General features: G+C 42.9%; 1 long non-coding RNA gene across 1 annotated transcript; it reads right to left on the bottom strand.

Moving 5' to 3' along the window:
* Positions 1-10,744: 10,744 nt before the first annotated feature.
* LOC129051547 (uncharacterized) lies at positions 10,745-11,815 on the bottom strand. The gene is made up of 3 exons (XR_008515908.2): positions 11,536-11,815; positions 11,151-11,267; positions 10,745-10,845 (listed from the first exon to the last, which is right to left on the bottom strand). It is a non-coding gene; the product is annotated as an uncharacterized LOC129051547 (long non-coding RNA).
* Between the last annotated feature and the right edge of the window lie 2,918 nt (positions 11,816-14,733).

The following is a 14,733-nucleotide window of genomic DNA, read 5'->3' as shown; positions in this document are numbered from 1 at the left end:
TTACCTTTGACGCCGCTGGGGATTGCTGTCCAGATATTTGGATTCATGTGGTTTTCTCTCTCTGAGACTGACTTTGAAAAAAAGTGAATTTGCCTCAACAGGTTAACCACTGCAGGCCTGGGGGATAGAGCCCCTCTGGCCTTTGTCCTACTCTGGGTTCCATCCCGGGCCCATGCTTAGTGTCACCTGGTTCTGTCCATAGTAATGCCAGGCTCATATTCCTGGAGTCACTTAATCACTTGCATAAACATATCAAACTGTCATGTAAGGACCTGCATAGCCCTTACCTGTCTTTCCAAATTATCACATCTTCTCCTTGTAACTCATCCTTCGCTTCCAGAAAACAGGGCTATGTATTCATCCCAATAAGGGTCAGCCACATCCTCAATTCCACAGTTTCCCAGGCTGTCTACTGTCCCTGGCTTCGAGTCTCCACCTGCTAAGCGTCACCCTTTGCTTAAAGTCCACCCCAGATGGCACCTTCATGAGGTCCATAATGGCTCCTCTGAATCATGAGTCATCTTCTCCTCTTTTCAATATTTAATAATCACTAACATCTATGGCATACATACAAGGGCCCTAGACTATGCTTTACTTCATATCCACAGTCTCAGTTAATCCTCACAATAGCCCTATGATTAGGCTCTACTATTAATCCAATTTTATGGATGATGAAACACAGGCCAGAGAAACAAGGGATTTGCACATAACAAGGCAGACAGTAAGTGCTACAGCTGAGATTTAAGCCCAGGCCTCTGTCTCCAGGATCCAGGCCTGGAAGCCCCACACTCCAGCGTTCATCGAGCCTACCCCTAAGCCCCAGAAGCATTTCTCTCCTGCTGACATGGATTATATTCTTCTGAGTATGAAAGCTCTTTGTGGTCTTGTCTTCATCCTCTGCCTTGATTATAAACTCTTGTATAACCAAGAGAGGTCATATCTTCCTTAACTTTATCTCCCCAGTACATAGGACATGCTGAGGACCCCTCTGATTTAAATTAACCACCCTCTTATGCCAGTCTATTCTCATGGGCTCCACATCCTGAAGCCAGCTCCTCACAGCCTAATCTGCTGATATGTTTCAGCTAGCCAGTTCTCCCTGCAGCCTCCCCCAACATCATGTTGTTTTTCCTGCATGCTCTTTATTTGTGCTGTGCCATTTATACTCTCCCTCCTGAATCACTCTGTCTTCTCAATTTTCTCCAAACTTCAAAGCTCTACTCTAAAGGTCCACCTCCTTAGAAGAACCCTTCCTAACTATTATAGGTCACATTGGCCTCTCCCTCCTTGAACTAGTAACACATATATAGGTCATTCCCCAGGTCCTTCACTAATTGGCAATTAGTAATACCTACCATGTGCTGACTTACATAGTAGGCACTGTGGGGATATTTTTAAAGTATGGCACATACATAGCCCATGGATTGAAAGGTCAAATACTGGTGAAACAAGGATTGCTCACATGAAAAGCTAATAAAATGCCCTGTCACTTAAACGTGTCAGGTGGGAAGTTCAGACAAAAATATGTGCTAGGCAAAGCAAAATGGCTCACATCTGTAATCCCAGCCCTTTGGGAGGCCAAGGCAGGAGGACTGCTTGAGCACAGGGGTTCAAGACAGCCTATGCAACATTGCAAGATCCCATCTCTACAAAATAACAAAATAAATAGATAAAGTAGCCAGATGTGGTGGCACATGCCTGTAGTCCCAGCTACTCGAGAGGCTGAGGTGGGAGGATGCTTAAGCCAGGGAGGTGGGGGCTTCAGTGAGCCATGATCACACCACTCCTCTCCAGCCTGGGTGACAAAGTGAGGCCCTGTCTCCCCAAAATAAAAACAAAAACAAAAATATGTGCTAAAAGAGATCCAAGGAGGATGAGAGCACTGGGCATTCTGGTGGTTAGGCTGGAGGTGACCTGGAGGGAGCAAGGTTTGGAGGATAAGTTTAATCTGGGCAAAGAGAAAGGAAAGAGGAAATATCACAGGCAGGGCAATAATGCAATCAATTGATGAGATTATAAAACAAGAATGACTTGTGAAATAGGTGATAAGAAGATAGATTTGATGGGTGGGAAAATTAGACTTGGAATGAGACAGGGAAAATCCAAGCTACAGAATACCCCTATGCAAGCCTAGCTTCTGTGGAGGCCATCTCTTATTCCATCTTTGATTCTTCATATGAGATAATGGAGGCCAAGGATGGGAATGTGGCTTGGGAATGGCAAAGCTGGGATAAAAATGAGATCCCCTAAGTTCCAGGTCTGTGCAAGCAAGTGGAAGAAGCCTTTAAGCTGGACAGTGCCACAACACCTTGGACTAGTTTGCTGATTCTCAGTCTTATGCCAGAAACAGTGCATCTTAGTGTTGCAACCATAGGTCTTAAAGACTATGTGTTTCTTACAACAGCCTGGTGGCTACCTTGTTCACTTCAGCTTATCAGAGCTTGAATTTCTTCATCTACTGGGAAAAACAAAACAAAAAAAAATGTTAAAGGGTAAGCCTAATTCCAGGGTTGTGGTAAAATTTAATGAGATGGGCTTTTCTAGTGCACAGCTCAGTGCCTACCACAGAAGAAATTCTCAACATAAATCATCTTTTATGTGAAATGGGGGTTACGGTGCCTCTCCCAAAAGGATATGCAGTCTATGCAATTAAATAACAAAGAAACCAAAACCAAGGGTTCAGGGGACCAGGAATCTATTCCAACTTGAATCTACAAGTGCCAGCACAGTGTCGACCTGCCAGCTACAAATGTGGAAACCTGCACTCTCTAGCCCAGGGCACAATCCATCGTAGATATTTAATAAAGGTTTCTGAGCTGAATGGATTTAAATTGGATCAAATTTAATTGGATCCTTTGTTTAAGATTTAAAAGTCTGCCTCTGAGAAGAGACTGGATAGAACACTTCTTGAGTTTGGAGATTGTTAATTCCAGCGGTCAGACTTGGCCTGTCTTTCATCATATTGATAACTCCCAACAGAATGCGCTATGTTTTCCCTCCTCCACTGCTCAGAGAGTTGACTGAACATGAAATCCACAGCTGTGGTTGGGGTTTTCTGGGAGTTGTCAGCAGTGATTACTTCCATGGGATCCAGACTGCCCAACCCAGACCTGCAGGCAAGATAATGAGATTTAGGATTTCAGGAGGAGATCCATCTCCCAACCACATCATATGCACTCAGTGTGCCAGATAGTGTGTACTGATATTCAGACCCAATTCTACCCTGCTTGCTTCCCTCTATTCCTGAGGCTGAAAGCCTGGAAACTGCCACCCAGAATCCTTGGCCAGAGTAGACTGCTGTGGAGAGGCACTCACTGGAGATTGGAAGGCAGAAGGTAGGGAGATGTGACGCTTATCCTAACTCTGTCAACAACCACAGGGAACTGCGGGCAATGGAAGGCTCTGGCTATATCACTGGAGATTTCAGCATCAGGGCTTAAGTTTGTGGTTTTCTTCTGGCAGCAAAGGACAGTGATTTCAATGGCAGCAATATCTACCTGCTGTGGAGCTCCAGCCAGCAAGTGCTGCTTCCTGAGTGCTGGGCAAAACCACATTGTCATTGTTCTCCTTCAGCCATTCCAACACACGTGCAACCCAAGTGCCTGTATTAAATCCTCATCTGCTTGAAATACCTAGAGTTTTCTGTGTTTTCATCACTGGATACTAACTGATATACCACTGAAAACCTTCTCTCAATTAGTATAGTATTATAGAAATAAGCTTTTTATGCTATTAATGATTAATAATAAAAAGTTTAGCACTTCTAAGAGTAAGGCCTTTTTAATCGTAGGCTTAAATGAAAATAGTTCCGAAGGTAGAAGGGTTTCCTTCAAACTGACACATGATGAGGGATGTTTAGGCCCACAGGTTCTTCCTCACATATTGATCAAGCAGGACAGAAATAGCCATCTGCAAAAACGACATGAATGGCCAGCCATAAAATGAACGGCCAACATCGAACAGGGCACCATGAGCAGCTGCCACAGGGACTGCAGGTTATAAGATGGAAAGGGAGAAGGCAAGGAAGGTTCTATGACCCACTGAGAAAACTCTGTCCTCACTCACTGGGTTGGTCCAAGAATGGCTCATCCATTGTAGCACTAGCAGGCCTCTGAGGCAAGCAGTAGCCACTAGGGAGCAGAGGTGGGATTCTGTTTCTGAGCCAAGGCTCCAGGTTACCCCTGAGGCTGAGATCATAGAGAACACCAGTGCCCAACTCTGCAGTGTCCAGGCCAACTCCTACGCAATGCTTAGAAAGAACATTTCTTTCTTAAGTTAGCGTTATGCCCTGGTCTCTACCTCCTTAGCAAAACATGACCTCAGTATGCACTGGGGGTTCCTCTAAGGTGAAACTGCGGATCTTAGCAGCATTCACAGCTTTGAAATGATGTGTGCCTTAAAGTTATTGCTTTTTGCTTTGTTTTGTGTTTAGAGAGAAAAAAATAACAACAAAAATTCAAACCTTTAAGAAATCTAATTATATGTTTGAGTTATAGACTAGTTTTTAACAACAAAAAAAATTAACAAAAAAGGGGGCTCATTAAGAGGCTTTTGTCTCCAAAACAAGTGTGTTTTCGTAAGCCATAGAGCAAGCAAATTCTAATTGCTGGCTTCATTATACAGAAAAGTCTAAGTGTAACAATCAGAAGCCTTATTACACATACATAATTGAGTTTCATTGCAACTTATGAAAACATAAACTCTCTTAAACACACTTGCAGAAAATGTCGCATCATCAAATCAACACTTTTATTATACAAAAGTAATTGTGTTTAAAGACACCAAACATATGTTACTTATACAAAAAAAAAATGAGTTGTACTATGATTCAGAAGTCTAAATCTTGAATCTGAGAGCAATGTTTTGTTTGCAAATGCAGGGTAAAAAAAAGGCAAATTAAAAACTTTACTAATGAGATGTAAGGAAACTTCCTTTGGAAATATTCTACTTTGGAAAAAAATAATGAACCGAACTCTCAAATTCCTTTTTCTGGTCAGATCTTCCATGATATTACATTCCTCTGTGCCTTGCTCCTTCTAAATCTATTTCTCATCCTGCATCTTCACATTTTTCATTTTGATTTGAATTCTTTTTCTATCCAATCTAAGCTGTGATCATTTGAATTTTTCTTTTGCTAACACCAGTAGTTTCTTTGCACCTGCAAAGTTCCACCATTCTCACCTGGTCACGCCCATCCCTCAGTTAATTGCCCCCTACTTCCTACATTCTTTCTGGGCTGATGGGCCCACCAGGAATGTGTAAGCTCAAATCCAGCTGACCCTTACGGGTTGCCCTGCAGCCCCCTTGCTTCTCCAGGAGATGCTCCTTCCTAGGGCAGGCTACAGAATTTGTGGGGCCTGGTAGAAAAATGAAAATGCAGTTCTCCTTGCTCAAACAGCAGAAGAAAGACCTTTCCCATTTTTCCAAGTATTTGTATTTACTATTTAATATCTTGCTCTCTCCATTATAGGAATACTGTAGGGGAAGTGCAGACCCCCCACAGGCACCTCTCAGCAAGTGGGGTATATGCCTAACCCCCACACCCAAATGGCAGTCCCTAAGCTACACCCTTTGCCCTCTTGTCCTCTGACTTCTTACTAGGTAACTCCCAACTTTTGTATAGGTACCTCCTAGATGCCATTCCCTCGTTCAAAATTCCTGAGGGGCTCCCTAGTTCCCTCATGATAAAGTTGGAAATTTTCCTCCAGGGCATATAAAGTCCTCTGTGACCTGGCTCTTGTCTACCGGTACACTGGTCTTCAATGGTGCCTGTTGAAACCATTCAGATGTTGCAGTCAGATTGCAAAACCCCAGTACATCACAGTCTATGGTTCATCCAGTCATTCATTTGACAGGTAATTATCTATTGAGTGCCTACTATGTGCCTGGCTCTGTTCTGGGTACCTTGGGCTATATCCATGGGAAAAAAAACAAAAAACAAAAACAGCAAAAAATCTCATTACCTTTGACCTTTCAACCTGCCAAAGATAGAAAGGCAGACAACAAATGAAAACTAATAGTAAATCATAAAAGAAGAGGATGAAACAAACAGAAAAGAAAAGTAGGGTAAAGAGGAGTCATGAGAAATTTTGTGGTTTACAATTAAATGGCAGGCTCAGAGTGAGGCTCATTAAGAAGGGAAGACTTGAGCAAAGACATGAAGGAGTTAAGGAAGGGAGCCATCCTGCCATCTGGGAGAAGAGTGTCCTAGGTAAAAGGAACAGATCGTGCAAATGATTATGCCCTACAGTAGGAATAGGCCCCAAAGAGCCTCAAAGAAGGCCAGCTGTGACTGGAGCAGAGTCAGCAAAGGGGGAAGGTAATAACAGAGGAGGCTAGAAAGGTTAAGGGGGCCAGGTACTGTAAGGCCTTGGATATTGTGAGGACTTTGGCTTACCCTGAGTGAAGTAGGGAACCCTCGTAGGGAGTGACCCGATGTAATTTACATTAAAAAAAAAAAAAAAAAAAAAAAAAACCACTCTGGCCACTGGAATGAAATAGGCTATATGCAGACAATGACAGGAACAGGGAGCCAGGAAAGTAGTGCCGTGACCTGGGCAAGACATGATGGTAGGCAAAACAAGACTTATAACAACAAAGGTGGTAAGAAGTGGTCTGAATGTTAGCACATAACGTCCCCCTGGCCTGGAATGTTCTTCCCAAACCATCCAGGTGGCAGCCTCACTCGACTTTCAAAAACATTCTACTCTCTTGGAAATCTTCTCAAACCTCTTATCCTTGGCTAAATTCAGAGGTTCTTTTACTTTCTCTCCCTCTGAATTTTCATAATACTAGAGATATTTCATTATTAGAGCATATATCTGTCTATGTCAAAATTACTGATATTATTGTCTGTCTCCTAACCAGAATGTGGGTGTCTTGAGGCCATGCTATTTTATACTTCTTTGTATGTTCAGGATGCAGTCTTCATAAATGCTCAATAAAGGCCGGTGATTGAATAAATGACATAAATGTACAGGGTAAACTATCTATCTCCATTTAGACACTAAACCCCAGTGTCAAGAAATTTAAACACTGGTCAGTTCTCAGAAGACTAACACTCAGCAGTAATCATCTACACAAGAGCCCTACCAGCTGGGAAAGGATAACAGGACCAAAGAGAAGTCCCACCATCTTTTCTTCAGCCACTGAATGAAGAAAAATCAGGAGGGTCAGCAATTGATGTGTAAAGTAACTGGATGGAAAAAGGCATATGTCCTGATCACCACCTATTCACTCTTATTGGTGGGAGGGGAATCTCTTGTACTCAGTAATATGATACGGCAACACAACATCTACAGGGGACAGATGAGCCGGACAGCAGTTCATTAGTCACGTTTACTCACAGCCTCGGGGAGCAGGACACCTCACCCCATGAAGGACCACACAGGCATTACACTCAGGAGTAGAGGGAACAAGCAGGGGCTCCTGGAGACAATTTTTGTAGTAACAAAAGGATGAAGTGGCCCCCAGTTTCCACAAGTGGATGTAATTGGCTTGTTTGAATGATTTCATGGGTTGACCTGGTGGTGTACAGCTGGTCCTGCTAATTAGGGAACTGAGTAGAAAGGTTTTCCCACTAAGTGGGGGTCATATCTGATGAGAGCAGGGGAATTTGTGGTTAGGCCTTTGGAGCTCTACGAGACTCAAAGATGTGATGCCAGCATTTAACATTGCATGTTAATTTCAGACCTCACATTACAACATGGAAGCAAAAGAAATGTTCAGGTTAAGACTGGAGGAGGAAGGATTTAGAAGAAGACAAAATTAGGAATAGCTTGCAACTCGGGGACAGCGCTGGAATACGGGGATATCATTGATGCAGTAAATACAGAATGTTACTAATAAAAGATGTTCTGGTAACAACATATATCATAACACAATTCCAGGTATAGATGGATAAGCTAATTCTAAAGCACACTAGAAAGACACCTCAGGGAAACTACAAATATATTGCCTGCCTTAGTCTGAAATTTCCTGGAAAACTGAGCTGAGCTGATCTAGTAGTGGGGAAAATGTGTGGACCCACCTGGTAGCTGACACAGAACCACCTAGAGAAAACCTATTATGTATTTTAATACTATGTTCAGAGCAATATTCCTAGAACACAGAACTCCCACCACCAATGCATTCATTATCAACAATGCTTCCCCATTGCTGAACAATAAACTCTAAACTCCTGAGCCTATTGGTGAATACCCTAAAGAAGCCAATTCTACTTACTTATCCTTAGTTTTTATTTCTCTCCTACAAGCACTATCCTTTGTCAAGTCCCACTTTCTTTGTGAAAGCCTTCCAACGTAATGGGGCTCACAGTTATGACTCTTTCGGTAATTAATCTCCAGCTGTAAGAAATGCTTACTGGGTACCAATTAGATGCCAATACTATGCTAGGAGTTGAAAATACAAAGAGATATGAGATAAGCTCTTACCTTCAAAGGTCTACAAATCTGACTGAGGAGCAGAACAATGCAAGGTTGAAACAAGCAATGTAGGATGAATGGTAAGAAGTGGAAAGAAGGAGAGATCTCTGTACTAATGTATTTGTAATGTAAATTGGGGGCAAAGAGACATATTTTGCTTGTTGTGTCTCATTACATATGGTACAAAAACAAGGGTACCACCTTCTACTTTTCTACAGCCAGCACCTAACATTATTTTTTAGGTTGTTGACTGATTGACTACGCAGTTTACTTATATATTGATGTTTGTTTGCCCCTTGGGAATCTTTTAAATATGTCTATTTCTATTCTCTAATCATATTAGTAACTTTCAAATTAACTCATCTTAAAGGGTCTTATTACCCTTGAGAAATTTAGTATCATTAACTTAATATCCTACATTTTCATGATGGAGGTAGATATTATTACTGCCATAATTAAGACCATATTAATCATATTTTTCTCAGTCACCTAAATTCCATCAGACTCCAACACTGGGGACTGGGTAGCTGTTTATGATATGGGATATGAAAGGAATATTTTTTGTAGCCCCAAAAGATTATGCCCAGTTGGACTCCTGTAGTGGCTAACACTGGAAATCAATCTCATTAGATAACACCATTCTTGCCCATGAAGAAATTGTTTTGGGAGTGTGAATGCCTCTAGTACAGGTGAAACCAAGTCAGCAAGGTATTTGTGGACTTGGGGTTTTGTTTGCAATCTTTTTAAGATCTTCTCCTGTGTACTAGATGTTGTGCTGGGCATCATAGGGATACAACATTGATCAAGTTTCATTTCCTCCTTTCAGTACATCACTATCTGGCTAGTTGAAGGTCTTTAGTTACCTGGCCATGCAGTGGGTATTTACAGGGCAGCAGCACATAATTAAGTGAAAATTATGGAGTTATTGTGGCAAGAAGACTTGGTTTAAAAGGGCTAGAATCCAGCCTAGATTTTGTCATTAAGCCACCGTGTGACCTTGGGTATCACTTGCTGCCAAAGATCTGCCCTGGTTCTGATGCCCTTTGCTTCCATTAGGTGATCCCCAGCTTCAGGAGAAGTTCATAACACCCTCAGTGATATCAAGGGAAGCAGAGATCAGAGCCTAGTACAGTGCCTGACACACAGTTGGTACCACCATCTTAGCTCCCAACTTTATTCTAACCTGAACCCCAGAAGGACTTGAAATTACTATCTCCAAAGCAGAGTGGGAAAAGAAACAAAAGTGAGCTGGAGTAGCTAGAAGAACTTCAAAGATGATGGGGCATGAGGTGGACTTCAAGGAGAAGGTAGGATTTGGAAGGAGTGGGATGGGGGGGCATGGCAGGTAGGGTAAGAGTCATAAGAAGGCTCCCCTTAACCTTACTGTGAATAATTTTTATCAGACATAGACCTGTGTATGGGATGGCTTTAGATACCTTTTGGAACTCATCAGCAATCATGCCTTTAGCTATGACAACTTAGAGGTGAAACTGTCAGCATCACAGACACAATCTGCTTCCTATGATTGTGCCCTTGTTTGCCCATTATGGTAAGAGAGGTAAGGATTTGTCCTGAAGCTATAGCAAGGCATTAAAACCATGAGATTTGATCCTATGTTCAAGTTTGGCCCTTTGGCTCCTACTACATGCGACAGATCTGCTCCAATCTGAGAGATCTCTTGGGACTTATAGTCAGTCTCCATGAGAAAACTAACTATAGCCCTTAGCCACTGCATTAAGGTCTTTGTTGTCATCTAATTGTTTTCTTTTGTTGTTTATTTATTCATTTCAGGGAGGAAGTGTATGCTAGAGGTAGAGAGATGTTCTCTAAGCATCTCCTCTACTTCATGTCCTATTTGTGATACCTCACCTCATCCCTGCTGGAAGTGCCTAAGGTGCAAAGTGCCTAAGGTGCAAAGTGAAGTGCCTAAGGTGCAAAGTTGCAGGAGGTCTCGACTCTCTGGGGCTGACTCTGCATCTAAACAAATGCTGACTCTGCATCTAAACAAATGTGAAAGTGAATATCTTGCCTCACTCAAGTCCTGGCCCTGCTCACAAGGCTGTCTGCCTTCAACACCCATATTCTTTCTCTTACACCACACTCACATTATGCAAGGCCAACATTTCAGCATTCGCAATGTTCCCCTTAGGATCCCAGGGGGAGAAAGGATTCCCAGGCAAACCCAGGCCTAGGAATCTTTACTCCCAACTGCATTCTAACCACAAGCCCAGATGATGCTCAGGTAAGGTAGAGCAGGAGAATAACAATGACCAAATAACTGTCAGCCAGAACTACTCCTGGAGGTGCCACATAATACTCACATGTCAGGAGAAACTTGGCCATGATGTAAACCCTGCTGGAGCTAGACGGGGGTACAGGAGCAGTAGGTCTGAATATATCAACTTTCAGAGAGTCAGAACGTCTACAAGAGAAGTTGTACACTCAAGACATCACAGTTCTTTTAGTTTGTATAGACACTGCACAGAGCATTCCCTTGAGAAAACTACCCTACTGGGGTCAGGAAGTTGTTAAAAATCTAAGGGTGACATGGCCTTTAGGCCCTAACCAGGCACTCCCCAGAAACAGACATAGTTGTCTTACACAGATGGTCTTAACATTCTTCCCATTCTTTGTGCATTTAGGGCAAAGAGAGACCCATGTGCCAAACAACAAGCCAAGGATATTAAGTTGGACAGCAGGGCCATAAAGCCACTGCAGAAGAGTTACATTAAAGCAGCAGCACAAATCCCTCAGTGGCAGCATTAAGTCTGTGTCAACACTGGCATCGAGTTGCACAAAACACATGGAGATCCAAGATGCTCACTGCAGTTATGTTCAGATTCTCTGCAGAAAAAAAAAAAAAAAAGACACAGAAAGTAAAGAAACTAAGAAATGTCTCTGTTCTTTGATTGTTGTACATGTCCACCTGGTTTCCATGCAATTATCTTCTATACCATTCTGCTCCCAAGTTCCCTTGATCCTGTTTTATTCTAATCATCCCACCCCATGTCACCCTCTCCCACTGAATTAGTCAGGGTTCTCTAGAGAGACAGAACTAATAGCATATATATATTTGTATATATGAAGGGGAGTTTGTTAAGTATTAACTCACTTGATCACAAGGTTCCACAATAGGCCATCTGCAAGGTGAGGAGCAAGGAAAATCAGTAGGAGTCTCAAAACTGAAGAACTGGAGTCCAGTGTTTGAGGGCAGGAAGCATGCAGCACGAGAGAAGAACGTAGTCTGAGAGGCTAGGCCAATCTAGTCTTTTCATGTTTTTCTGCCTGCTTCACATTCTAGCTCCACTGGCAGCTGATTAGATGGCTCCCACCCAGATTAAGGAGGAGTCTGCCTTTCCCAGCCCACTGACTCAAATGTTAATCTCCTCTGGCAAAACCCTCATAGACACACCCAGGATCAATACTTTGCATCCTTCAATCCAGTCAAGTTGACACTCAGTATTAACCATCACAAGTCCATCCCTTGTCAACTTGAACTCTTACACATCTCCTGGGATCATACATAATCTTCAAATAAAGACAATAATAATGTCATAATTATACCTAACATAATACAACTGTCCTTTTACAACTGGAAACACACCAATCCCCAACCCAAATACTATAATATAAATCTAACAATACTTAAATGCTGATATGAAGTCAATAAATCTTGTGTCACATGACAAATGAAACAGGAAATAAAATGAAGATATTTTCTTAGTACAAGTGTATACATGCATAAACATGTTTTTAACAGAAGAAGGAAATACTCATGACAATTACAGTTCTCATTTCTGCAGCTGGTCACATGGCCGTAGGTGGTATTGATGACTACCTTCTTCTACTACCCATTCTGTATTCCCTCTGCCTTCAACAAGCACCTCAGCAGGTCCTGTTTTTTGTTCCTGGTGGAGTAACACAAACCTTCATTCCTGAAAGGTCTGGGCCATTTGTAGTCCTGCCTGGATTGGGCTGTTGTAGTTTCCCATTGACCTCAATCATAGGGCATGGTACTACTAAGAGACGCCCTAATGGATCTCCTGTATTCCATGCATACTCTTCCTTACCTCCATTGTGTAGTAGTAGACCGATTTCATCTTGATAGTCCAGGTCAGTCAACCCAGCCAACATTGTAACTCCCTTCTAAGCCTTTTTACTTAAAGGTAGGAGGAGCAGGCTGGGCACGGTGGCTCACGCCTGTAATCCCAGCACTTTGGGAGGCCGAGGCAGGCGGATCATGAGGTCAGGAGATTGAGACCATCATGGCTAACACGGTGAAACCCCATCTCTACTAAAAATACAAAAAATTAGCCAGGTGTGGTGGCGGGCACCGGTAGTCCCAGCTACTCGGGAGGCTGAGGCAGGAGAATGGTGTGAACTGGGAGGCGGAGCTTGCAGTGAGCTGAGATAGCGCCACTGCAGTCCGGCCTGGGCAAAAGAGCGAGACTCCGTCTCAAAAAAAAAAAAAAAAAAAAAGGTAGGAGGAGCCCAAAGTGTCCAGGTGGCAATCTTAACTTCCAATTAAGGTTGGAGGCAGTATTTCTCCCTCTGACACTAAGGCCTCCAAGTCAGCAGAAAATAATGTTGCAGAAACAGGAAGCAAACATTTTGCTAGTGGATCACTAGGGGTGATGACAAGTGGGGCCAATTCTACTTCCACCCCTTGATTCAGGGACCTGTGAATCCTGGTTATGGAATAAAGAGTACCATATATTGGACTCTGATTCAGAGCATACACAGCCTTCTGGAGAACTTTGCCTCAGCCCTGAAAGTATTGTCACCTAGTTGGCATTGTAACTGTGACTTCAAAGGGCCGTTCGACCATTCTATCAATCTAGCTGCTTCAGAATGATGGGGAACATGGTAAGACCAGTGAATTCCATAAGCATGAGCCCATTCCCACACTTCTTTAGTCATAAGGTGGGTGCCTTGGTCAGAGGCAATGCTGTATGGAATACCATGACAGTGGATAAGGTATTCCATGAGTTCACAGATGGTAGTCTTGCCAGAAGCATTGCATGCAGATTAGGCAAAACCATATCCAGAGTAAATGTCTATTCCAGTGAGGACAAGTCAGCATACTGTCATCAATGTAATGGACCAGTATGATATTTTGAGGAAGCAAAAAGCGATCAAGTTCCCTCCAAATAAGATTATGACACAAAACTAGAGAGTTGATATACCCCTGAGGTAGGACAGTAAAGGTATATTGCTGGCCTTGCCAGATGAAGGCAAATTGCCTCTGGTGGGCATTATGGACAGGAGTAGAGAAAAAGGCATTTGCCAAGTCAATGGCTTCATACCAGGTAACAGGAGATGTGCTAATTTGCTCAAGCAATGAAACCACATCTGGTACAGCAGCTGCAATTGGAGTCACCACTTGGTTAAGCTTACAATAATGCACTGTCATTCTCCAAGATCCATCTTTCTTCTGTACAGGCCACATAGAAGAGTTGAATGCGGATGTGGTGGGAATCACCACCCCTGCATCCTTCAAGTCCTTGATGGGGGCACAAATCTCTGTAATCCCTCCAGGGATGTGATATTGTTTTTGATTTACTATTTTTCTAGGTAGAGGCAGCTCTAGTGGCTTCCATTTGGCCTTTCCCACCATAATAGCTCTTACCCTACCAGTCAGGGAGCCAATGTGGGGGTTCTGCCAGCTGCTAAGTATGTCTATGCCAACTATGCATTCTGGCACTGGAGAAATGACCACAGGATGAGTCCAGAGACCCACTAGACCAACTGTAAGTGGGACCTGAGCTAAAACTCCATTAATTACCTGACCTCCATAAACCTCTACTTTAACTGGAGGACCACAATAATGTTTTGGGTCCCCTGGAATCAACGTCAGCTCAGAGCCAGTGTCCAGTTTTCCCTGAAATGTCTGATCATTTCCCTTTCCCCAGTGCACAGTTACCCTGGTAAAAGGCTGGAGGTCTCCTTGAGGAAGGACAGGAGAAAGATTAACAGTATAAATTGTCGGTAGTGTAGTAGGGTCCTTCCTCAAGGGGACTCAGCCTCCCCTTCATTCAAGGGGTTCTGGGTCTGTGAACTAGCTCAAGTCTGGAAATTGATTGAGGGGCTGATTCTCTGTTTTTATAATTCAAATTAGTCTTTTGTCCATTTGATCTAGAAGTTTTCTGCTTATAAAAATTAAGTAGAAATTCAGTAGGCTTCCTATCAATTTTCTATCTAGGAACACAATGATTAGCCAATGCTAGAGCTCTACACGAGTCAGACTATTCTGATTGCCACTTTGCCTCTGCTGTCCGTTACGGTAGCTATGCCCACCTTGCCTTTGATG

This window comes from Pongo abelii, chromosome 17 (genome assembly GCF_028885655.2).
Source record: "Pongo abelii isolate AG06213 chromosome 17, NHGRI_mPonAbe1-v2.0_pri, whole genome shotgun sequence".
Lineage (NCBI taxonomy): Eukaryota > Metazoa > Chordata > Mammalia > Primates > Hominidae > Pongo > Pongo abelii.
This window is presented reverse-complemented; position numbering and strand designations above follow the sequence as displayed.